The 25,171-nt window shown below is 36.3% G+C and overlaps 1 protein-coding gene across 1 annotated transcript in view; it reads right to left on the reverse strand.

The window, feature by feature from the left end:
* Positions 1 to 24,050, reverse strand: part of ABRACL (ABRA C-terminal like) — a 41,674-nt gene extending 17,624 nt beyond the window's left edge. Inside the window, exon 1 of the mRNA XM_003770496.4 lies at positions 23,702 to 24,050. The gene's annotated coding sequence lies outside the window, so the exon portion shown is untranslated. The remainder of the gene's footprint in view (positions 1 to 23,701) is intronic.
* Between the last annotated feature and the right edge of the window lie 1,121 nt (positions 24,051 to 25,171).

Below are 25,171 nucleotides of genomic sequence, written 5' to 3' on the forward strand. Positions count from 1 at the left end.
AATAAGAGGCTAATGACTTCCCCAGTGTCACATAACTACTTAAGTATCTAAGGTTGAATTTGAATTCCTGATTCCATGTCCAGCACTCTAATCACTATATCACTAGTTACTTCAATATGTATATGTTTCTTATTCTTTTACAAAACTGTAATCTTTATGAGACCAAGGACTTATTTAAACTTTGCATCCTTGCTAGGGCCTACCACTGTGCTCTGTATGCAAAAAGCAATTTTTTTTTTTTGGTTCTTTTGTTTTTTATATTCCCCAAACTTTTTTCTTTTCATTTCTTTACAAGTGATAACTTTAATTTATCAATGCTGTAACAACTGTAGCAAAATTTGTTTAGCCAATGTACCTTCAGAATTATAAATAAACAGCCTTAAGCATTGAAGAAATAAATGCCATCTATAGAGTCAAGCCATATTGTAATGGATTCACATAGCTTTGAAAAACGTATATAATCTTATAAATGCAAAAATAAGTTTTCAATATCATAGAACTCTTTTAGCCATAAATTACATAAATAAGTACCCCTCTGAAAATTCAGTGCAACAGGCAATTGTTAACAAATGTTTATTATGTGCAACCAACATTTCAAAAATCTATATATACTATGTTGTAGAGACGTTGTTTTATTTCATAAATTAAAATTTCAAAAATAAAAAACAAAACATAAATGTTTATTGAATTGAATTTTAGAAAAAGGTAATGAAAAGGAAATGAGGAAAAACCATAAACTTCATCTGCTTAACAATTTTACAAAAGGCTAGGAATTTTATGCAGATATACAGTTTGGGAGGTTTATGTTCCATCCTCTTCATGTTATGAATTCTTTTAGATCATGGAGTTCCCAAACTTAAAAAAAATCTTAACTATATTACATTATATTTATCATTATACGTTTAAAAACATTATTCTGAGAAGGAATCCACAGACTTCACCTAAATGCCAAAGAGGATACAACAAAAAAGGTTAGGTTCATTTCCCAAACTCCTGTATGAGTTAGAACAAAGCACCTTAGTACATCAAAAACTGTCTTATTCTACACATAAAACTTAAAGAAGCTCCTCATTATTATATAGACTGAGAATTAGCCTTGGAGTTAGGAAAACCTGAGTTTTATGACATAATAGCTTAAGGACCATGGGCCTCTTAGGACCTGTAGATAAGAGGAATTACCATGTAAATCAGGGATCCTCAAACTACGGCTGCGGTTAGATGCAGATGCGACAACTGAGGACGTTTATCCCTCTCACCCAGGGCTATGAAGTTTCTTTATTTAAAGGCCCACAAAACAAAGTTTTTGTTTTTTACTATAGTCCGGCCCTCCAACAGTCTGAGGGACAGTGAACTGGCCCCCTATTTAAAAAGTTTGAGGACCCCTGATATAAATGGACTAAAACTCAAAGCAGAGTTCACTGGGTTTGCCAGTGAGGATGGTTCTACGACTTGGTTAGAATCACACCTTTTTGAGAGAGAGCAGTACTTATATGGGGTTTGGGACAATGGAGATGGCTTTTCACCCCGTTCTATAAGGCAAGCAGTGAGTCATCTTCCAGAGTGATCCTAGACAAAGTAGACCGGACCAGAGGCATTCAAAGGAGTTTATCAGACAAGAGTTTATGTGGTGAAGGACTGGTACCTCAAAGTGTAAGGTATGAATTTACATTAGGACAATGGGGAGAGAACTGTCCCAGGAAAATCCACTTTATTCACAGACTTTAGCTAATCTGGTTTTTATGTCCTGGTTCCTTCTTGCACATTTCTCTAAGGATTCTGAGTGGTTTAGATAATAGATATTTTGCCTCATAACCAGTCTCTTTGCTTTTAAATTGATGATATATCCTATAAAAATGGATACCCCTATCAAAGTCAATAATGTGAGGAGAAGGTTCAAATCTGGGTGCTAACTCAGTGAACAGGAGTTTTTGGTTTGCTTGGTTTGGGTTTTTGCTTTTGTGTGTAATGCCATTAACTTTTCTACAAGGGAAAATTTCCACTTTAACCGAAAGAGTTAAGTGAGAGCTCTATAAAGTCCATCTGAATGTTAATGAAAGTACCTCAGGGCAGATGTTTTATTCCCTATTTTGTCTTGACCAGTTTTCCAGAATTATGCTACACTGACATACTGGGTTTATGCAGGAGACAATGAAAGTTGGTTATATCAAATAGGGACTTGGTCTTGGGAATATGCAAGGTCTCAATGGCCTAGATGCAGTCGGGAAAGACACCTCAGATTGTGAGGCAAAAGGGTGGATTTCTGGAGGTCTTATAATTGAAAAGTCAAAGCTAACAATAACTCTAGGTCTGGCAAGCACAGGAGCAAATCATTAACATACTGAACCAAAGTGGAGCCATGGGCAGGCTGCAAAGTCCAGATATCCTGGTACAATTAAGTGGGGGGGAATGGTAGGGAAATCCCTAACTTCCTGGGGGTAAATGAGTATCTTAATGTCTTTGATAAGTGAAGACAAAGAGAAATTGACTATTGGGGTACACTGCTATGGTGAAGAATGAAGAACATAGATCAGTTTCAATAAACCAAGTGTATAAAGGGGATATCAGTGAAATAATGGAAAAGGGGCTTCAGGACTACTGGGTATAACCAAGTTGCTTGCCAGATGGAGGTAATCAATAAACCAACACATCTGTCTGCTTCCAGGTGTAAATGCCCCAATCTTTGGTACTGGCAGGAGGGAGGTATTGCAGGGTGACTGGGTGGGAACAAGGCCCCTTAACCTTACAGTCATTAATGAGAGGCCACATGCTTTTGTCAGCTTCTTGGGGAAGGAGGCACTATGTTCAAGATAAAAAAAGGTAGATGGGCCATATTCCACCAATGAGAACAGGGTCCCCTAGGATTCGCCACTGGTCCATAGGTCAGGAGGGACAGGGTCAAGTCAAGTAAAGTCAGGCCTTGTTTCAGGTGGGGCAGAAGTACTAAGAGAGGGAACCAGAGGTCAAGGATGTGGAGCTGAAGATCCTTTTCTGAGCACTAAATAATACAACCCCTCCAGCAAAGCAAGTCTCAACCCAAGAGACTAATGAGAAAAACAGAATTCAAAAAGAAGGGGTAAGTGCCTTGAAGGTCTTGGATTGAGACTGGGAGGTGGTGAGTAACTATCGGGCCTAACGGATTACCCTCAATTCCAGTTACTATGACAGTTTGATCAATGAGGAGAACAAGGGGGAAGGCCTTGTCAGTAAGGATCTATTAGGTGGTGATAGTGTCTATGACTCAAGGGACATGTTCTGGATGCTTTCAAAATAATGAAAAATCCCCATTGGGGGGTGGGAAAGGGAAAGACCAACTGAGGGTCACTATCAGATTGTTTCACTGGGGGTTTCTGGAATACCTGGATTGTCTAGCATGAGTGTTCTTTCTTAGGAGCTGGGGACATTCATTTTTTTCAGAGTCCATGCTGACAGCAGTAGGCACATATGTCCTGAGCGAAGGGCCCTGAATTTGGTGTAGGCAAAAGAGTGTTGGAAAAATCAGCAAGAAGCCATTGTTCCTCCTCCTTCCCTCCAGAGATTGAATCTGTAACATAACTAACTTCTGCTCTTTTCTCTTTTTTAGATTTCTTTTGTTCAAATAGACTGAAAGACAGGTGAACACTTCTTCCAAAATGGCTTCAGTGAAGCTAAGCTAACATATCTGGCAGCTGAAATATAAGGGCTCCCTAAAACCATTTGCAAAAATAGGTCTCTTAACTCTCTTTTGCCTCCTCTGGAAATTGGAGGCCTCTATGGTTGTCAAACAGCATTGTAATATGGCAAAAAAGTTTCTAGGTTGCTCATCCTTTTGCTGGACACAACTAATATCATCCCGATTAACTAATTGGAAAACATTTCCTTCAACTCTTATAGGGCCTTGTGTGCCTACCCCATGCTATTCAGGGGTTCTTTAGGCCAGGCTTTGTTCTTGGACCTCAATCTACAGATCTTTGCCAATTAAGGTCTCAAAAAAGTTTCTCAGGCTTTTCAATTTCTAATTGAAGAAATTAGATTGCCAAGCATAAAAAATTCAGTGAGGGACTGGGGGTGTAGATAAGCTGGGGAGGGCCACTGGATTGGAAGATCTCTTCCTAGAAGAATATGAGGGTCTCAAAAGCTTCTCCCTCAGTTTTAAACCCTGCCTGGGGTTTCATGGTGATTTTGATGGACTTACAGTCAGAGCCTTCCCAACAAAGGGAAAGTGGGTGACATGAAGGAACCTTAAGTGGGAATATTCTTTTTCTGGGAGAAGATGGGCAGAAGGAAAGGGTGGAGAGAAAACCCATAAATTCAGGAGGTCTTCTAGGATTAGAAGGGATAGTTCCTTTGATAATTATAAGGACTGGTGAATATAAGACTATAAGGTGCATGAAAGTTCAGGATTTTTATTTTTAGGAGCCTTAATACTCCTTTATTTTCTTTTCATTCTCATCCTAGAAGCTGATAATAAAATCAATGTTCTTTTTAGTGACCTTCTACCAAAAAAAAAAAAAAAAAAAAAAAAAAAAGGGAATCCATCTGATGTGGGTGTTTAGTTTCAATATCCTCCCAGAGGGTAGCTAATTTGGCCAACTCAAATGGATATTCCAAGAGAAATTACACCACCAAATCATCCCATGTATAAAAATACTACTTACTTAGGTATTTGAGGCCATAAAGTTTAAACATTTTATCCACAGGCATTTCCCAAAGTGGGTTTTTAAATATTGAAACCCATTATGAGAATAAACAACAAAGACAGCCATAAACAGGTCTGCAATGTTAGTAGTACACCTGAGGCTGAGACACAGGAGGCAGAATACAACAGACCTCCCAATCTTGGAACTCATAAACTATGGGAGAAGTGTGTCCAGGAAAATTCCTCCTGATAGACTCAAGGGAATCCCAATATGGCTGCTACTAGTTTTAGTGCCAGAGCAGATAGGCAATTCATGGATCTAATTCATGGATCCATCCCCAGGGTAGCCCGTCAGCAGGCACAACAACTCACATAGGCCAGTGGCCACAGATATTCCTGTGAAGAAAAATGACTCCTGATTCCAAAATACCAATATAGACCATAAACATACACTAAATAGGCCTAAGTGATCACTGACAAAGCCGTTACCATTATTTCTGGAGTTGGTTCAGTAACTATCAAGGAACCCAACTTCCAGCAGACCCAAAACAAACCCTTAATCAACTCACCCATCACTGGAGAAAAAAAACTACTCACCAAATTCTTACTGCGGAAGAAATTCTGATGGGCACAGTGGGTGAGACTTCTGGGTTCCCACTCCCAAATGTAGAATAATGGGAATAACCAGGTAACCAGACCAAAAATCTGAAACAATGTGGGTTTTATTGAGTTCACCAGCAAAGGTGACTCTCTAGTAAAATCATACCTTTCTGGAAGGGAGTAATGCTTATATAGGATTTGGGGTGATAAAGACTAGCAGAGGTGGGGTATCTTAAGGCTGATAATAGCATTGTTCCTAAGGCTCTGGGCAGATCTTCAGTCTTTATTTCTTTTTCCGCTGAACCCACGATATTGCGGTTAAACTAGTTCTTAGATGGGGTCATAAAACAGGATATGTCAACATCTTTTTCTGTACTGCCTATGGTTATAGATGGGGAGCTAATCAAGGAGTATAAAGAGAGGGGAACAATGACAAGTGACAAGATGGTGGGGTCAAGCCTCAGTGGAGGGAGTTTCCACAGGAGAAATTATCTATGCTGAAAAAATCACAAATACAGACAAGACTAAGACAAAGCTCCATCATGGCCTCCAATTACATATAAATCTTTAGTTTATCTCTCACTACATTAGAAAAAGACTGGTAATTGGGTGTTTATCTTCCCTCTGTCCCAAATAGCAGAATTCTAACAACATTCTACTGCATTAGAGATATTGTCTAATGGTAGCTTCACAGACCCTGCCATTTATACACAACTGCTAACATAAGGTAGAACGTCTAACATTTGTAGAATACTTTTTTAACTTTCAAAATGTTTTCACAAGAAAAAATCTCTTCATTGTGGACATATGGTTTATGTACTGATTTGCAAGTGTAAGAAGAAAAGCTGCAGCTGTTTGATTGTACACACTCCCAAAGAGAGGAGTTCTTGTCATGCAAATGACTTGTTTGTAAAAATCTATTCCTTGAATTGTACAAAGGTCAAAGATATCTAGAATTTGAACAAGAAGTAACAGTATGTCTTAGCTCCCCAAGACAGTCCAGATGTGCACAAACATAATTTTTGAAAGCCTTACATTAAAATTCAAGATATTTCAAAAAAAATTTTTTGGACAGAATCTTATATACAAATCATTAAGTGCAAAAATCAGACTCTGATGCCAGTAACTGATGAAAAGAGTGAAGGAAAAAAAAAAGCCAATTATTTCTATGGCCGATGTGTCCATTTATCCATTCCTTCAATAAATTAACATGTATTAAGAGTTTATGATATGTAAAGTACAGTGCAAGGTGGTGGGGGAAATGTTAAAATAAATAATATACAATGTCTGTGACTATATCTTACCTCTATGAATGTGATCATTTCTAACACTGTTAGAAAACAAGGGGTGATAAACTGAACTGAGTAATCCACAATCTGTTGTTCATTTCCTTCAATGATCAACATTTCCCTTCAAAATTAACAATATCAGTATAGGAATCATGACCATGGAGCAAATCAAACCTAACAGAGCCACATGGAGCTCAAAACACTTAACTATGGTTTTATTCATTTATTTAACATTCAACAAACATTTGTTAAGCATCTAATATATATACACAAGCACTATGATAGGTTCCAAGCAGGACTTAAAGATAAGTAGGTAAAATCCTCACTTTCAGGTGCTTATAACATAGCCAAGAAATTTAAAAACATATACACAAATAAATATAATGTAGTAGGATGTAGCAAGTGCATAAAAAGGTCCAAACAACAAGCATTTATTAAAGTACTTACTATATGCCAGACACTATATGCTGTGAATTAATGCAAATGCAAAGCAAAAGTGTCAACTGGGAAAAAAATCTTTGAATAAAAAATCTCGAAAGATCTAACATCCAACATACAGCGATAATAAACAGAAATACCTAAAATAAAGAACCATTTCTCAATGGATAAGTAGTCAAAAAATATAAACAAAGAGTTTTCAAAAGAAGTATTTTAAATTAAGAATCATAGGAAAACCTCTCCAAATTACAACTAGTAAGAAAAAACTAATTAAAACTACTCTGAAGGTTTACCTTGGACTCTGTAAAGTGGCAAAGATGGCAAAAAAGGGAAAGAATTAATCTTAGAATTCCTCTGCAAAGACATTAAGACATACAAATACACAACTGGTGGAGCTATGAATTGTTCCAGTTATTCTAGAAAGCACCTTGAAATTATACTTAAAAAAAGAGAATATTCATATCCTAGGACTAGGTATGAGGTCAAAAAATAAAAATGTCTTAAATACATCAAAATATTCATTGTAGTTTGTTTTTGTTTTTATAGCAGCAAAGAACTAGAAATATTCATCAGTTGGTGAATGGCTAAATAGATTGTGGTACATGGAAATAATGTAATATTACAGCATAAGAAATAATGAACAGGAAGAACTCAGTGAAACATGTTTAACCTATATTGGATTACTTACTGTTTAAGGGAAAGGATAGAGAGGGAGGGAAGGAGAAAAATTTGGCACACAAGGTATTGCAAGGGTGAATGTTGAAAAGTATCTTTGCATATATTTCAAAAAATAAAAAGCTATTATTTAAAAAAAAAGTTTAAAACTGCAAAAAAAATTTTTTTCAGTGAAAGATTTACATGGACTACATTCCATTTACAAAAGGAAAATAGAGTAAAAAAAATGTATACAATGACTACAACAATGTAAATGGAAAGAATAAAAATCAAAATTGAATGCTATACAATTATAAAGATCAAATTTGGTCACAGAGAAGAGATGAGAAACTGTACCTCCCTCCTTTCTTTGCAGAGGTAAGTATTTTGATTATGAAACATAACATTTCCTATTAGACTTGGTTAATGTGTTGGTTTAATTTTTTAAAAACTACTTTTTTCTCTTTTTAAATTATTTAATGTATTGATGTAAATTGCATTACAGTTATTGAATACTAGAGGAATTTAAAGAAAGCGATATCATTGTGCACTGCAGTAACTAGGGGAGGCTTCATGGAGTTAAATGGAACTTGAGCTGAGTCTTTAATGATACAAACTTGGATAGTAAGAGAGAAACAAGAGAACCAGGATAATTAAGATGATATAAACAAAAGAAAAGAATTAGCCAATTGTTTATCATGTCAGATTTATCAAGAAGAAGTACTTAGAGGCTCCTCTGAGTAAGTTTCAACTACCACTCAGTTTTATTTTGTTTTAGCTGAGGCAATTGGGGTTAAGTGACTTACCCAGGATCACACAGCTAGGAAGTGTCAAGTGTCTGAGATCAGATTTGAACTCAGGTCCTACTGACTTCAGGGCTGGTACTCTATCCATTGCACCACCTAGCTGCCCTCAATCAGTTTTTTGGGGGGTTTTTAAATAGAAATTGAAAGGAAATAATGAAATGGAAGTAGACAATGGGTTTGGTTTATTTTGGTTAATGCTATTTTGATTAAGAATGCTTTTGTTTTTCCTTTTTGCTATTTAAAGATGACAAGCTCCTTCAACTAGAATAGACCTTGTTCTTTGACTTTTAAAAATAATCATACTTGATTGTTGGAGGGGATGTGGGAAAACTGGGACATTGATGCATTGTTGGTGGAGTTGTGAATGAATCCAACCATTTTGGAGAGTAGTTTGGAACTATGCTCAAAAAGTTATCAAACTGTGCATACCCTTTGATCCAGCAGTGTTACTACTGGGCTTATATCCCAAAGAGATCATAAAGAAGGGAAAGGGACCTGTATGTGCGAATGTTTGTGGCAGCCCTTTTTGTAGTGGCTAGAAACTGGAAACTGAATGGATGTCCATCAGTTGGAGAATGGCTGAATAAATTGTGGTATATGAATATTATGGAATATTATTGTTCTGTAAGAAATGACCAACAGGATGATTTCAGAAAGGCCTGGAGAGACTTACACGAACTGATGCTGAGTGAAATGAGCAGGACCAGGAGATCATTATATACTTCAACAACAATACTATATGATGACCAGTTCTGATGGACCAGGCCATCCTCAGCAACGAGATCAACCAAATCATTTCTAATGGAGCAGTAATGAACTGAACTAGCTTATGCCCAGAAAAAGAACTCTGGGAGATGACTAAAAACCATTACATTGAATTCCCAATCCCTATATTTATGCACACCTGCATTTTTAATTTCCTTCACAAGCTAATTGTACAATATTTCAGAGTCTGATTCTTTTTGTACAGCAAAATAACGTTTTGGTCATGTATACTTATTGTGTATCTAAGTTATATTTTAATATATTTAACATCTACTGGTCATCCTGCCATCTAGGGGAGGGGTAGGGGGGGGGTAAGAGGTGAAAAATTGGAACAAGAGGTTTGGCAATTGTTAATGCTGTAAAGTTACCCATGTATATATCCTGTAAATAAAAGGCTATTAAATAAAAAAAATAAATAAATAAATAAATAAAAAAGAAAACTTAATATAAAAAAAGAAACAAAATAAAAAAAACAATAATCATACTTTACCCTTTATTAATAGACTAGTAAGATAAGAAAACTAATAAAGAAGGAAAATATTGAACCAATTAAATTCAATATATATGAATTAAGGATTCATGAATTTAAGGAGTTCATGGTTCCCTGCTAGGTCTGGGAGTAACCAATACAAAGTACAGATAAAACCTGTTGCCTAATCTCATAGATGTTACAATCTCATAGATCCCAATTCTTTTTTTTAGTGGTGTGACGTTTTTTGTTTTTTTGGGGGGAAAGACAACTGGAGTTAAGTGACTTGCCCAGGATCAGAGCTAGTATGTGTCAGAAATTAGATGTGAACTCATATCATCCTGCCTTTGGGGCCAGTATGCTATCCACTACTTACCTGCCCCGGGTTAGGATTCTTAATACAAGCTATGATATTATCTGTGAAATAAATTATCTGTGAAAAATCTGTGAAAATATCTAGAAAAAAGGTTATGGTAATCATTATTGTGTATTGGGTATTATGGTAATCAAAAACAAGAAGTAATTAAGGCACAATAATTTTTATTGGAGGAGTTTAACTAGTGATAATTAAACAGAACAGAATAGAATTCAACAACAGAATAATCAATATATATAACATTACTTACCTATAAACTAGTGATAAACGGGCAAAAAAAGTACTTACAGATGGAGTATTCAAAAAATAGAGTAACTACTCATATAATATGACTTATCACGAATCATCTTATTATTGAAAAGAGCCAACTATGACCATATTTTACATAAAATGAACAGAATTACCATCTCCCATAATACTTATGTGAAAGCATTCACTTTAGATTTGTTTAATATAATGCAAAACTTTAAATGCATCTATTTAAAACCTGATTAATCTATGAAAAGGATTTATTTGAAATAATTCAGATGTAGACACAATAACATTTATTATATTTGCAGTTTTCTTTCATAATAAGCCTATGGAAATAGGTAATACATGTGCTATTTTCCCTGTTTTACAGATGAAAAAATTGACCCTTGAAAAAATGAAATGACTAGCCCACAGTAAAAAATATCTAGTATCAGAGTTAATTTAGCTAATTAAGCACTGTAACTCTCATAGTTAATAATGATCACAAATAAGATTTAAATTCAGATCTTTTGACTTTAAGTCCTATATTTGATACATACTAACTATATTAACTTAGGCAAATCATTTAATCTCTCAGAGAGGAATAGTCAGAACATAAACTACAGATATATTGCTGATCTTCATAAAGAAGTTTCCAAATCTGAAGTTCTCCCTCTACACTGACAAAATCATAGGCCAAGCCAGAACATCTTCATTTAAAAAAAAAAAAAAAAGTATTGTTTCTATTTTTTAAAAATTAGAGTTTTATCTAAATTTTTTTAACTGAAGTTATCTCTTTGTATATATAGTACCTCAATACAAGATTGACTGAATAGAACAGTGATTTCCAAACCTTTTTAATGACATAAAAATTTTTAAGCATATTCCCTATATATGTATATATGTTTAGAAATTATATATGTATTAGTGTTTAAAATATTATATATATGTTAAAACACATAAGAAAAATTTTAAAAGACAAGATAAAGATGAAATAAATAATTTTAATTTTTAATCTTATTACCAATACCAAACTCCCCTTATTATCACAAAAATAACATTAACTTTTTAGTGAGAACAAGGTGACTGAATTCATTTTATTGTTCTATGATCTGGCTCCAAGCTCAATTTATTTCAATATTTGATGTTAAGGATAACTAAATGATACCTCACAAAGATATGTATATTCAAATGGAAGATAGATGTATAGCACTGACTATGCTTATGAAATCATAACACTCGTTTTTCAGTTTCATCCACCAAAATGAAAATGTGTTTGTTCAGCTAGTAAAGTTCCAACTTTCTTGATGTCAATCACTTGTTCTTGCAAACTAACCAGAAGCTGATGCATTTTAATATTTTTAACAAGTGAGTTCAAATCTGCTGAAAGTCTTTATTTGGAAAATTCTTTAAGAGGTTAGAAAATACTGGCTCCTATGTTCAAAAAGTTATCAAACTGTGCATAGCCTTTGATCCAGCAGTGTTTCTACTGGGCTTATACCCCAGAGAGATTTTAAAGAAGGGAAAGGGACCTGTATGTGCAAGAATGTTTGTGGCAGCCCTCTTTGTATTGGCCAGAAACTGGAAACTGAGTGGATTCCCATCAATTGGAAAATGGCTGAATAAATTGTGGTATATGAATATTATGGAATATTATTGTTCTGTAAGAAATGACCAGCAGGAAGATTTCAAAAAGGCCTGGAGAGACTTACATGAACTGATGCTAAGTGAAATGAGCAGGACCAGGAGATCATCATATACTTCAACAACAATATTATATGATGATCAATTCTGATGGACGTGGCCCTCTCCAACAATGAGGTGAACCAAATCAATTCCATTTGTTCAATAATGAAGAGAACCAGCTACACCCAGTGAAAGAACTCTGGGAAACCACTACATAGCATTTCCAATCCTTCTTGTTTTGCACCTGCATTTTTGATTTCCTTCATAGGTTAATTGTACATTATTTCAAAGTCCAATTCTTCTTGTGCACCAAATAACTGTTTGGACATGTATACATATATTGTATTTAACATTTACTTTAACATATTTAACATGTATTGGTCTACCTACCATCTAGGGGAGGGAGTTGGGGGAAGGAAGGGAAAAATGTAGTTATAAGGAATAATGTAGTTATAACCCCCAGGCTACCTGGCCTTGAGAATGGTGTACTACAGTCTCCAGGGGTCCTCAAACTTTTTAAATAGAGAGCCAGTTCACCGTCCCTCAGACTGTTGGAGGGCAGGACTATAGTAAAAACAAAAACTTAGTTTTGTGGGCCTTTAAATAAAGAAACTTCATAGCCCTGAGTGAAAGGGATAATCGTCCTCAGCTGCCACATCTGGCCACGGACTGTAGTTTAGGACCCCTGGTAGACTATCTAGATTTAGGAATGATAGATGTCTTCTCTTAGGCTTTCTTGAATTAGTTATCTTGTAAGCCAAGGAAACTGAGTCCACAAGATTCCTGGCTGTCAAATAATAGTCTGCTGGTCAGCAATAATGTGGCTTCTGAAAGTAATGAGCATTAATAATGAGTTGCTAAAGTTAATGAAGCTCAGTACAAAACTGGATGCCTGCTGCTAGGCTTGGTGAAATTTCAGGCCTAAAAACACTCTTTTAGAAGGTTTCCCACTATGAGCTCTGCCCAGAGAATTATGGTTATTGCACTTACACAAAAAGTAAGACCCTGATTACTCCTCAATTCTGCCTCTAAGCCATCTCTCTCTCTCTCTCTCTCTCTCTCTCTCTCTCTCTCTCTCTCTCTCTCTCTCTCTCTCTCTCTCACACACACACACACACACACACACACACACACGGACTGAAGTTTGACCTCAGAGGCTTTGCTCCAAAATTCAATGCAATTTACACTTGTTAAATACTTCCTATGTCTCTCTAGAGCCCTGAGCTAGAGAAGACACAACATAAAAAATGATAATTTTTTACACAGGGGATATGACACTTACACAAATGAATATTACATTTTTTAAAACTGTGATAAGGAGAAATTAGAAGTGTTATTTCCTCAGATATTCTTAGAATACTTTAGCTTTTTCCTTATCACATTTTCTTTTGAGTCATATTATTTCAGCTTAGGGAATCAAGGAAAATTTCATAAAGAAATTGACATCTGAGTCAGGCCTTAAAAAATAAAGTTAAAGAATTAGAGATATAGTGGAAAGATACTAGTGAGTAGCTATGTGGCACAATAGTTAAAGCATGGAACTTGTGAGTCAAGAAGACTTGTGTTCAAATGTGGTCTTGGACACTGATTAGCTATATGATCCTGAGCAAGACATTCAGCCTCTCTCTGCCTCCGTTTCCTTATCTGTAAAATAGGGATAATAGTAGCACCTGCCTCACAAAGATTTTGTAAGGATCAAATGAGGTAACACATAAAGTGCTTCGTGTATCTTTTTTTTCCCCAGCTTTTTTTTTTTTTTATAGCTTTTTATTTACAAGATATATGCATGGGTAATTTTTCAGCATTGACCCAAGGGTCAAAACCTTTTGTTCCAACTTTTCCCCTCGTTCCCCCCACCACTCCCCCAGATGGCAGGTTGATCAATACATGTTAAATATGTTAAAGTGTATGTTAAATACAATATATGTATACATGTCCATACAGTTATTTTGCTGTACAAAAAGAATCGGACTTTGAAATAGTGTACAATTAACCTGTGAAGGAAATCAAAAATGCAGGCAGGCAAAAATAGAGGGACTGGGAATTCTATGCAGTGGTTCATAGTCATCTCCCAGAATTCTTTCACTGGGTGTAGCTGGTTCAATTCATTACTGCTCTATTGGAACTAATTTGGTGCATCTCATTGGTGGAGAGGGCCATGTCCATCAGAATTGATCATCATATAGTATTGTTGTTGAGTATATAATGATCTCCTGGTCCTGCTCATTTCACTCAGCATCAGTTCATGTAAGTCTCTCCAGGTCTTTCTGAAATCATCCTGCTGGTCATTTCTTACAGAACAATAATATTCCGCTTTGTGTATCTTTAAGTGCTATATAAAGGACTATGATTATTATTACGGTCTGAATGAATCGAGAATTAGTGTGAAATAAGGGTGGGAAGGTAGTTGGAGCCAGAGTGTGAAACACATTAAATCTGAACCTCTCCACTTCTAAACATAACCAGTTATACCTCTTCAATATGGATATCTCAGCTAATAGTAGGGAAAATATTTGGCATATAGTAGACACTTTTAATAAATATTAGTTTAGATAATTTACTGACCAAATGATTAAATTAATTAATTCAAAAATATGAATTACTATTCCTCAGTGCAGTAATACCTTCAAATAGACCACATCAACCCCCTCCCCCCCACCCCAAACAATTCTCTAATGGTAATATTTTAAGCAACATGACAGGTCAATGAAGACTAGACCTTTGAACAGGAAAGGTTTCTTTACGCTCTTCAAAATCATTCTGTATGCCTCAATGACTATATGTAAGAATAGATTTGACCCAACATGTCACTTCTGCCTTACTACTTTTGATACCTGGCTCAAAGAAGTTACATTATTATTATTATAATCATTGAATTCTCCTTACCAGGTTGTGAAAATGATCCAAAGAGTAGTTTTGGTTGTTTGTTATTACTAGAGGTAATAGGGAGTTGTTAGAATTTACTGAAAAGGGGAATACCACATAGTTAGACCCAAACTTCAGGAAAATCACATTATAAGATCCGTAGAGTTCAGACAGGAGTAAGGAGACCTAAGACTGTGAGACCAATTAGGAGCCCACTGCAATAGTCCAGGGAAGATGAAGAAGTTGATAGTGGTTATGTGAGTAAAAAGGAAAGGACATATGCAAGAGATGTTTTTTAGGTACAAGCAAATTTTGGCAATTAATTTAAAGATATGAGTAGAGTCAAGAATCAAGATTAACACCAACATTGAAAAAGAGGGAAGAATGATAGTGTCCTTGCAAGATCCAAGGAAATTTGGAAGACGGATGAATTTGGGAGGAAAAAATAAGTTCTAGGATGCTAGGCTTTGCTTGATGTGCTTTCACTTTATTTTATGTAGTCCTGGGTCTAATACACCACTTTCTAGCTGTGTCCAAATCATGGCTACCATGAGGCAACCTTCCTCCATTCTCCAATTCTTTCTTCCCTATAGGTATTATCTTCTATTAGACTACAAATTCTTTGAAGGCAGTGTCTGTCTTGCTTAATTATTTTTTAATCCTCAGTGCTTAGCATAGTTTTTGAAATGCTGTAAGTTTTTAATAAGTGTTTTTTCATTCATTCAATTTTGTTTTGTTGATAATCAGCAGGAGATCAAAACAGATACCAGAGCTAAAATACACACTTTGAGAAATAACTGTGTGGAGCAGATTAATAAACCCCAGGAAGCTGTTCAAGTCACTTAGTGAGAAAAAAGGATAGGAGAGAAGAAGTCTCGGAACATAATAGGGTTTGGTTTTTTGTTTTGGTTTGGTTTGCTTTGTGGGTTTTGGGGTTTTAGGGGGAAACTTAATTTTTATCTGGGTTGAAGAGGGCAAGAAGAGTACATGTGAAGAGATTTAGAAGTCTTCTGAGATTCTAGATACATGAGAAAACTGGAGGACAAGGTAAGAGAGGAGCTTTAAAAAGGGTATAATAAGATTTAGAGGATGGGGAGAGAAAATAAAGGAGAGAATTTTAGAGGATAAAGAATAGAATAAGGAATAAAAAGTTAAGGGGAAAAGATAAGGTAATAGGCATATTTTATCATAGAGGGTGAGAAAAAATGAGTAAAAACAAGATGAAGGATAATTCACAAATTGTAATTATAACTTTGAATGTGAATGAGATGAACTCACCCATAAAACAGAAATGGATAGTAGAGTGTATAAAAAATAAGAATCCAATAACATGTTGTTTACAAGAAACACATTTAAATGAAAGATATACAGAGTTAAAACAGAGGGTTCCATTATAATTTATTATGCATCAGCTGATGCAAAAAAAGGCAGGGTTATTAATTGTGATCTCAAATAAAACTATAACTAAAATGAATTGAATTAAAAGAGATAAATGGAGTAACTACATTTTGATAAAATTTGATAAACTGATAAATGGAAATAAATTGATAAAATTGAAAATTGATTTAAAACAACTACCATGGACAATGAAGCAATATCAATATTTCACATGAAATTAAAAAGGTTTTGCACAAATAAAAAAATTACAGCTAAGATTAGAAGAAAAGTAGAAAACAGTAGGGGGAGAGATTTATATAAAGTTTCTCCAAAAAAAAAGTGTCATATCTAAATTAAATAAAAAACTTTGTAAAATCCCTAAGAATAAGAGTCATATCCCAATTTTAAAATGGCCAAAGGAAATAAACAGGCAGTTTCCTGATGAAGAAATCAAAACAATTTGTAGACATATGAAAAAATGCTCTAAATAATTATTAATTAGAAAGTTGCAAATTAAAACAACCTTGAGATATCATTTTATATCTATCAGATTAAATAAAATGATAGAAGGGGAGAATGACAAAAGTTGAAAAGTATATAGAAAAATTGGGACACTAATTCCTTGTTGGGGTAATTATGAAGTGATCCAATAATTTTGGAGAACAATCTGAAATTATGCTCAGAGTTATTAAACTACTTATACCCTTTGAACATTCACTATCACTACTTGGTCTGTTTCTAAAGATCATCACAGAAAAAGAAAAAGAATCTTTACGTCTAAAATATTTATAACAGTTTTCTTTGTGGTGGCAAAAAACTGGAAATTGCAAGAATGTCTATCAATTGGGGCTTATCTGTGATTTCCTACTCAAGAAATATGAAAAAATCTAGCTGTGTGATCCTGAGTAAGTCACTCAACCCCAATAGCCTCAGCAAAAAAAAAAAAAAGAAAGAAAGAAAAGAAAGAAAGAAAGAAAGAAAATGCAGAAAACAGTACCATTTTCACAATAACTCACAAGCTGCATCCCTTCCAGAAGCAAATTTCAAGTTTTTTTCAAAATAAAGTATCATATTTACTATGTATCTTGTGGTGCAGTAGGAGTTATGGGTGGAAGAAAAGAGTTGGTCAGTCTCTTCCTCCACCCTTATACCTTCTGTCAGAGTCCTTTAGCCTTGAGGCTGGAGTTATGGGCTGCCCAATTTGTGGGAGACTTTGCTAGCCTATTCCTGTGAGAACCCAGGTTAGGCCGAGTCTACAGACAACTGAGGCTTCTATGTATTTCTTATCCATCTAACATATATAAAACTGTGCTAATAGTTTTTTAAGGTTTCTTCTTTTTTTAAAGTTCAGTGATAAAGTTTTTGAGATTGTGCCCCAACCCCATTTTCCCCACAAGTCCCATGCCTCTCATTGCTTGACTGAAGTATTTGTGGGGGAAGCATACTAGACTAGCACAAATGACTATATCTATTTTTAGACGAAGTAAAAATGGCACAAAATTGAACAAAGAAATAAAAAGAAATTAGATTAGATAGTGTACAAGAATGGTAAAGTATCAATTTACAAGGTATCTAAAGCAGGAAAAGAAAAAGACAACAGAGAGGATGTCAACAGCTACCCAACTATATGAAGACTTTCCCATTTACACAAAATTTTCATGAAAATCATATGCCTATGAATCCAGGGTATTCTTGACAAGATGATTAATAGGAAACAAGCAGATTTTCACAAGTAGTATTCCATATTGGAGAAGAAAACAGCAAACCACCTCAGGATTTTGCCAAGAAAACCCTAAAAGGAATCATCACAAAGAATTGGACATGACTGAAAAATGACTGACAACAACAAAAATTCTATAGTAGACTGATATCTTAATTGAAATATGAAAAGAATACAAGATCTCACTGAATTTTTTGATTTCTTACAAAAATAATTCTTAATTTGAATAAATTGCTGCTCTAAAGTTTCTCTTCCAACAGAGTACCTATCATGTAAATATCAAAACTGCAAAATTCCGTGAAAGATAAAGAGAAAATCTTGTTTCATGACCCTGTGACCAGTAATATCAAGGGACACATCTTATAGAGCTATACGTCTTTTATTATGTTGTACAAACTTTCCTAAAGTGTTCCATGTTATACATGAAGAGTTATAGAGCAGAATATAAATTGAAAAGGGATTCCCATTGGATGGCGAGGTTTTCCAGATACTCCTGTTTGTGAATAATGGACTGATTGCATCAAGTCCTAGAATACCATAGAGTCTTCTGGATGAAGTCCATAACCACTCAAAAGATCTTGTCCTAACCATCCATATTAGAAAATCCAAGTGTCCTGCATTTTTGATTTCCTTCACAAGCTAATTGTACAATATTTCAGAGTCTGATTCTTTTTGTACAGCAAAATAACATTTTGGTCAGGTATACTTATTGTGTATCTAATTTATATTTTAATATATTTAACATCTACTGGTCATCCTGCCATCTAGGGGAGGGGGGGGGGGGGTAAGAGGTGAAAAATTGGAACAAGAAGTATGGCAATTGTTAATGCTGTAAAGTTACCCATGTATATATCCTGTAAATAAAAGGCTATTAAATAAAAAAAAAAAAAAAGAAAAGAAAATCCAAGTGTATTTCAGTTAGAATGTGACAACTATTTAACAAATAAACTCTAGAGCATACCCATCAGTACATCTGTATATGTACTATTATAATACACACAGATATATACATATTCATATAACTTGTGATTTCACTGGTGTTGGGAACGGTCAGGGTGAAGAATTCCTCTGCAAGTTATATTCTTGTAGTTGTCTAAATAAGAGAGCAAGGAGAAAGTTTACAATGACAGATTCTTTGTTCCCTGTTACTTTTCACCTAAGCATGGCCATAACAGAGACCTGCATGTGCAGAAATATTTGTGGCAGCCTCTTTTGTAGTGGCAAGAAAAGTGCCCATCATTTGGAGAAAAGCTGAATAAGTTATGGTACATGAATGTTAATGGAATATTATTGTTCTATAAGAAATGATCTGCAGGATGATCTCAGACACTTACATGAACTGATGCTAAGTGAAGTGAGCAGAATCAGGAGTTCATTATACATAGCAACAACAAGACTCTACGATGATCAATTCTGATGGACGTGGCTCTTCTCAACAATAATTCAGGCTAGTTCCAATGATCTTATGATGAAAAGAACCATCTGCATCCAGAGAGAGGATTGTGGGAACTGAGTGTGGATCACAACATAGTACTTTCAGTTTGTTGTTGTTGTTTGCTTGCATTTTGTTTTCTTTCTCTTTTTATTTTCCTTTTTTGATCTAAGCAGCATGATAAATGTGGAAATATATATAGAAGAATTACACATGTTTAATAATATTGAATTATTTGATATCTAGGGAAAGAGGGTAGGGGAAGGAAGGGAAAAAATTTGGAACACAAGATTTTGCAAGGGTGAACATTGAAAATTATCCATGCTTATGTTCTGAAAATAAAAAGATTTAAATATATATATATATATATATATATAAACAATGGCCATAACATACTTACAATCTAAATAATTTTATTTCCAATGAAATAAAAGGTAAGAGATTCATAAAAATCTTGTTGTAGGTTGAGTAATTAATATATGCATTATTAATTTTGGAGGTATTTAAACAGATACTTTCTGCTGCCATCACCTCCTATACCCAGGACTCACATGAAGAGATGATCCTTCTCCCTCACAATGATAAACTCTCTACCTACACAAGTGATCCCATTCTATCCTATTAGCTCCAATAGCTTGCCTCACTCTCACTTAACTTCAAGCCTCTTTCAATTGTCTGCTTCCCAAGAGTCTATGAATATGTCTATGTCACCTCCATATTCCAAACCCCCCCCAAAAATATTCATTAGATCTGTCCCTAGTAGCTATAATCCTATATCTCTCCTTCCTTCTAGGCTAAACTCCTTCAGAAGACCATATGCAATATGTGCTTCCACTTCCTTTCCTCTCACTTTCCTCAAACTCTTTGCAATCTAGCTTGTGACTCATCAATTTAATCAAAACTGCTTTCTTCATATTTATGATCTCTTAATTACCAAATATAATACCTTTTTCTCAATCCTAATTCTTCTTTACTTCCCTGCACCCTTTTACACTATGAATCACTCTAGTCTCTTTGATATTATCTTCTCTCCGGCTTTTCATGACACTATTCTCTTGTTCTCTTCCTATCTCATTGTGCCTAGTCTCCTTTGCTGGAACTACATCCATGTCACATCAATTAAATATGGGACATCCTTCACAGATGTCCTGGGCTCACTTTTCATCCATTTATCAATATACTTTTTTGCTTGTCATTTATCATAGGCTTTTGTAGGCTCTTAAAAAAATGCATTGTTGGTGACATTTGGAGGATTTGTAGCCAATTAAAATAGAACACATCCTGTTTATAGTATGTCACTGAGTGGCATGTAGATACTTGAGAAGAATTGTAATGAACTGAATAATGTTCTAGACTTGAAGTCAAAAATAGATTCAAATTCTACCTCTTGTGAGTGGTAGTTATATACATAATATATAATATCTATAATGTTCCACTTGGTAATATCATCATTTCCCATGGATTCAATTATCATCCCTATGCAAATAATTCTTAATTTGGTTTATATAATGACAAATCGAGTTGTCCCTAACTTCTCTGCTGATCTCTGGACTCACATCTCCAACTGCCTCTTTAGACATCTCAAATTCAATGTCTATAGACCTTAAACTCAACAAGTCCAAAACTGAAATCATTATCTTTTGCCCTCAAACTCTATTTTTCTTCCTAACTTTCCTATTACTGTTGAAGATACCACCAACTCCCAGTCACCCAGGTTTGAAATCTAGATATCATCTTCAACACATTATTCTTCCAATACTCTTACCATTCATATCTAATCAGTGATCAAGTCCTGTCATTTCTATATTTGGAATGTCTTTTGTATATGCACCCTTCTCTATTCTAATTGCCACTTCTCTAGCCTTCATCACTTCATGCCTCAACTATAGCAATAGCTTTCTGGATGGTATCCCTCCAGATCATCCTCCACTCAACTCTTGGAGTTATCTTCCTAAAGCACAGTTCTAACCATATCACTGCCCATCTTCCCGTATTCAATAAACTGCAGTGACTTGCTATTACCTCCAGAGTAAAATATAAAATACCATATGGTACACAAACTCCATTATAACCAGCTTCCTATCTACCTTTCCTCAGTAATAGCTAATAATAATAATAAACAATAATAGCATTTATAAGTGTTTTGAAGCTTGAAAAATGCTGCACATTTGTTGGCAGCTAGGTCATGAAGCAGATGGAGAACTGGGCTTGGAATCAGGAAGACTCATCTTCAGAGTTCAAATTTGACCTCAGATACTTAGCTGTGTGACCTTGGGCAAGTCACTTAACCTTGTTTGCCTCAGTTTCCTCATCTGTAAAAAATGGCAAATCACTCCAGTATCTCTGTCAAGGAAACTCTAAACCAAATCCTCAATGGCTGTACACAACTGAAAATACACTTGTCAACTCATCTGATCCTCACAATAATCCTGTAATACATATTTAATTATTATTCCCATTTTGCAGATGAAGAAGCAAGCTGAAAGAGTCTAAGCAACTTTCCCAGGATCACACAGCTAGGAAATATCTGAGATGGGATTTGAACTTCAGGTTTTCTCACTCCAACTCCAGAAATCAACCACTGTGATACACAGGTGGTAGAGGTAACAGAACAGAGAGTGATTCCTGGAGGAGACCCCATTGGGCAAAATATCTAACAAAATAACCGTGTGAAAGCTTCATAAGGTAGGATTTTGTTCTTCTTTGTTTTTAGCAGAAGAAAGGGGGTTGTTGTTCTTGTTGTTTAAACAGGCTTCTTGGCAAAATTGCTAGAATTGTAGGAAGAGGAAGCATTAAAGAGAAGGCTGGGAATAGACTAGGTAAAGTGAAAACTAAATGAGGAGACTGACATGGACATAATGGAGTACAAAAGGAACCAAAAGGTTAAAAGACATAAAATATAGGACTGAACTACAAAACAAAGAAGCAAAGAAAGACTTCCTTAAAAGCCATACTACAGGGCAGCTAGCTGTCGCAGTGGTTAGCGCACCAGCCCTAAAGTCAGAAGGACCTGAGTTCAAATGTGATCTCAGACACTTAACACGTCCTAGCTGTGTGACCCTAAGCAAGTCACTTAACCCCCAATTGCCTCATCAAAAAAAAAAAAAAAAAGTAGCATACTACTTAGGACCATAAATTTGGTCAGGTACTAGGAATTCTTGGTGCTGCAGGAAACATACTGGGATTGCTGACCAAGAGAAAAAGAATACCAAGGGGTATATTTGATGAACTAACATCTGTTATTTAATAAAGGGGAGGGAGGGGGGAGGAGTTTTCCCATCAACTGTCTCTCACGGATATATCACAGATATAACGTCTTTAATACCAAGGTATTAAAGTGTGTTAAATCTAGGAGTAACTCAAAGGTCAAGAATTATAAATCTTCTGGGTCTAAAGAAAGTGCTAGTTAAGAAAACTCGTTTCAAGTGATTTTAGCAGTACAATTTTCCAGATTTGCGCTTCAGCCCAGCTTATGTGAGTGGGCAGAGTGGACCGGAGGATAACATTCATTCACCTACATTCACCTGCAGCCAGGATGTGTAATAACTTGTGACCAACTCCTCATTTCCTGACACTCCAGGATTCAGCCAGCCTGATCTCTCAGAATAAAGGGGCCTTGATCACAAAAGCCATTGTCTCAGAAATCCGCAAGCAGGCCAACGCGGGCAGCCCACGCGCAGCAGCTGGCTGGCTGGGAGGCGGCGGGGAGCGCAGCGTGAAAAAACGAACTGGGGGCCCACAGATCGGAACGGAAACAGAGCCGGGATGTGGAGGGGGCAGCCTAGCCCCTCAAATCCCCAGCTTCTGAATTTCCCACCCCATCGCGGAGAAGCCAAGAGCTGCACCCCAAGGCTAACACTCCGGGATCCCCTTCCTTGTGATTGGCATTTAACTTCCTGGGAACAGCCTCCTAGGATAAAGTTTCCTTATCATCCCCTCGTCAGCGGGGATTGGGGTGGGGATGGTTGAGATCCCCAGAGTGAATCTAACTTCAAACACGGAGGCAGTAAAACTGCATCGCTTCCTCATCCGCACCCCATTCACTCTTACTTACACCCCCACCCGGCTCGGTCCAATGTCACGTGGGTCCCAGTGCGGAAATGTTGCTGGTAAAATCGGGGGATCAAAAATTTCCCTGCCCCCCTTTCTAGGAAAGGGAAACCCCACGCGCCCCCGTCCCCCAGTCCCCCGAGCCTCAGACGGCTTCCCTCCAAAATCCCGTCCCATTTCGCTGTCCCTGGGCGCCCTATTCCCCATCGCCGCTCACCATGCACGCCCTCTCTTTCTCCTCCCCAGGACTTTTACCCTGCAAACCTTGTTTCCCTTCGGTTCTTAGCCCTTGTATTCAACCAGGCTGGCGGGATCTTCGCTCACTCACCTCCCAGTCCTCTGCCACTCGTTGGGGTAGGGTGGTTTCTTTCTTTTTTTTCTTCAATGAAAAAGGATTTTGGTGGCTGCACAGACCCGGTTGTCTTCTACCAGACGCCGGCAGGAAGAGCAGCAAGGAAGGAAGCTTATGAAACAGAGGGAGAAAGGCTTCTGAGGGGGAAGAGGGTGGGGGGGAAGTATGAGTTAAAGTGCCTAGGAAAGGGGCCGCCCACACTCCCACCCTATAAGGAGGGGTTCAAAGGGAGGAGAGGAAAAAGGGGAGGACCAGTCCCTAGTCTGAGAGAGGGGGACCAAAGCTTGGATTAAAGCTAATATTAACAGCCGGTGCGCGCTTTAACTTCTGCAACTTCCTTCAATAAGGCAATTGATTTTTGTCCTTTCTGCGTAAGTTACTGAGAGTTAATGCCCGCCAGGCAGCTTGCAGAGTCAGCTATACTCTACGTTATCTCCTCTAGAAAAAAATCTAAAAATAAGAGCAAGAAAAGGTGTAAAATGACAATTGGTACTGATGCTTTGGGTCAAGATTGAACCTGTGATTGCTTTAGATAAAAATTCCCAAATGAGGAAACGCTTTCTGCCAATGCAGTTCAGCGTCTTCTCGGAATCTTATAGAAAATTTAATTCAATCACAAGACAATGTGACAGAGGACTTTGAATTTCGATCTTTATAACCCAAAGGCCAGCTTTTGTTCACTACTTCAAGATATGTTCTGAAGGTGGAAGGGAGGAAGAGGGAAGGAAAATCAACTGAAAGGTGTCTGTCATAACTCAAACCGAGATCTTTTGATTCCAAATACAGTGTGCTCTTTCCACTTAGTCACTACTTTTAAAAAACCTAGTCTACTAACTCACACATCTACTTTTCTGTTTCTAAAAATGTTTGAAAACAGACATGGTGGAGGTAGGAGTTGCAGCCTTATGATTTATTCAATCATCCTTGAACTTTTACTCTCTAGGATTCCATGACACTGCTCTTACTTGGTTCTTCTGCAATCTGTCTAATCATTTCTTCTCACCAGATCTTCACCCAGGTCCCTACTAACAAACCAAAGGATCCCTTCAAAACTCTGTCCTAGGCCTTCTTTTCTTATCTCATAGCCTGCACTTGCTGCTTCCAGAGTTTCAATTATTCCCTCAATGCAAATGACTCTCAGATTTACTTGTCCAATTAATGGTCAAATCTTGCCTTCTCTACTTTTATTCTATCTTCTATTGTCTTCTTTCTAATACTACCCTAATGTAGATGTATTATTGCCTCAGCTAAGTGAAACAATTGTACAAAGTCATCACCCTTAGCCTCTCTTCCAGTTCTCAAAGTTCAATGGCAAAACAAAAGTCAAGATGACTGGTGATGGTTTGGGATTGAGTGGATGACTTGGTGTCTTCAATATCTGACCAAATTCTAAGCATTTCACACAGCACCTGCTTCAACCACTTTCTAAATAGGAACAACTTGTTC

Source organism: Sarcophilus harrisii, chromosome 4 (genome assembly GCF_902635505.1).
Source record: "Sarcophilus harrisii chromosome 4, mSarHar1.11, whole genome shotgun sequence".
In the NCBI taxonomy this organism is placed as follows: Eukaryota; Metazoa; Chordata; class Mammalia; order Dasyuromorphia; family Dasyuridae; genus Sarcophilus; species Sarcophilus harrisii.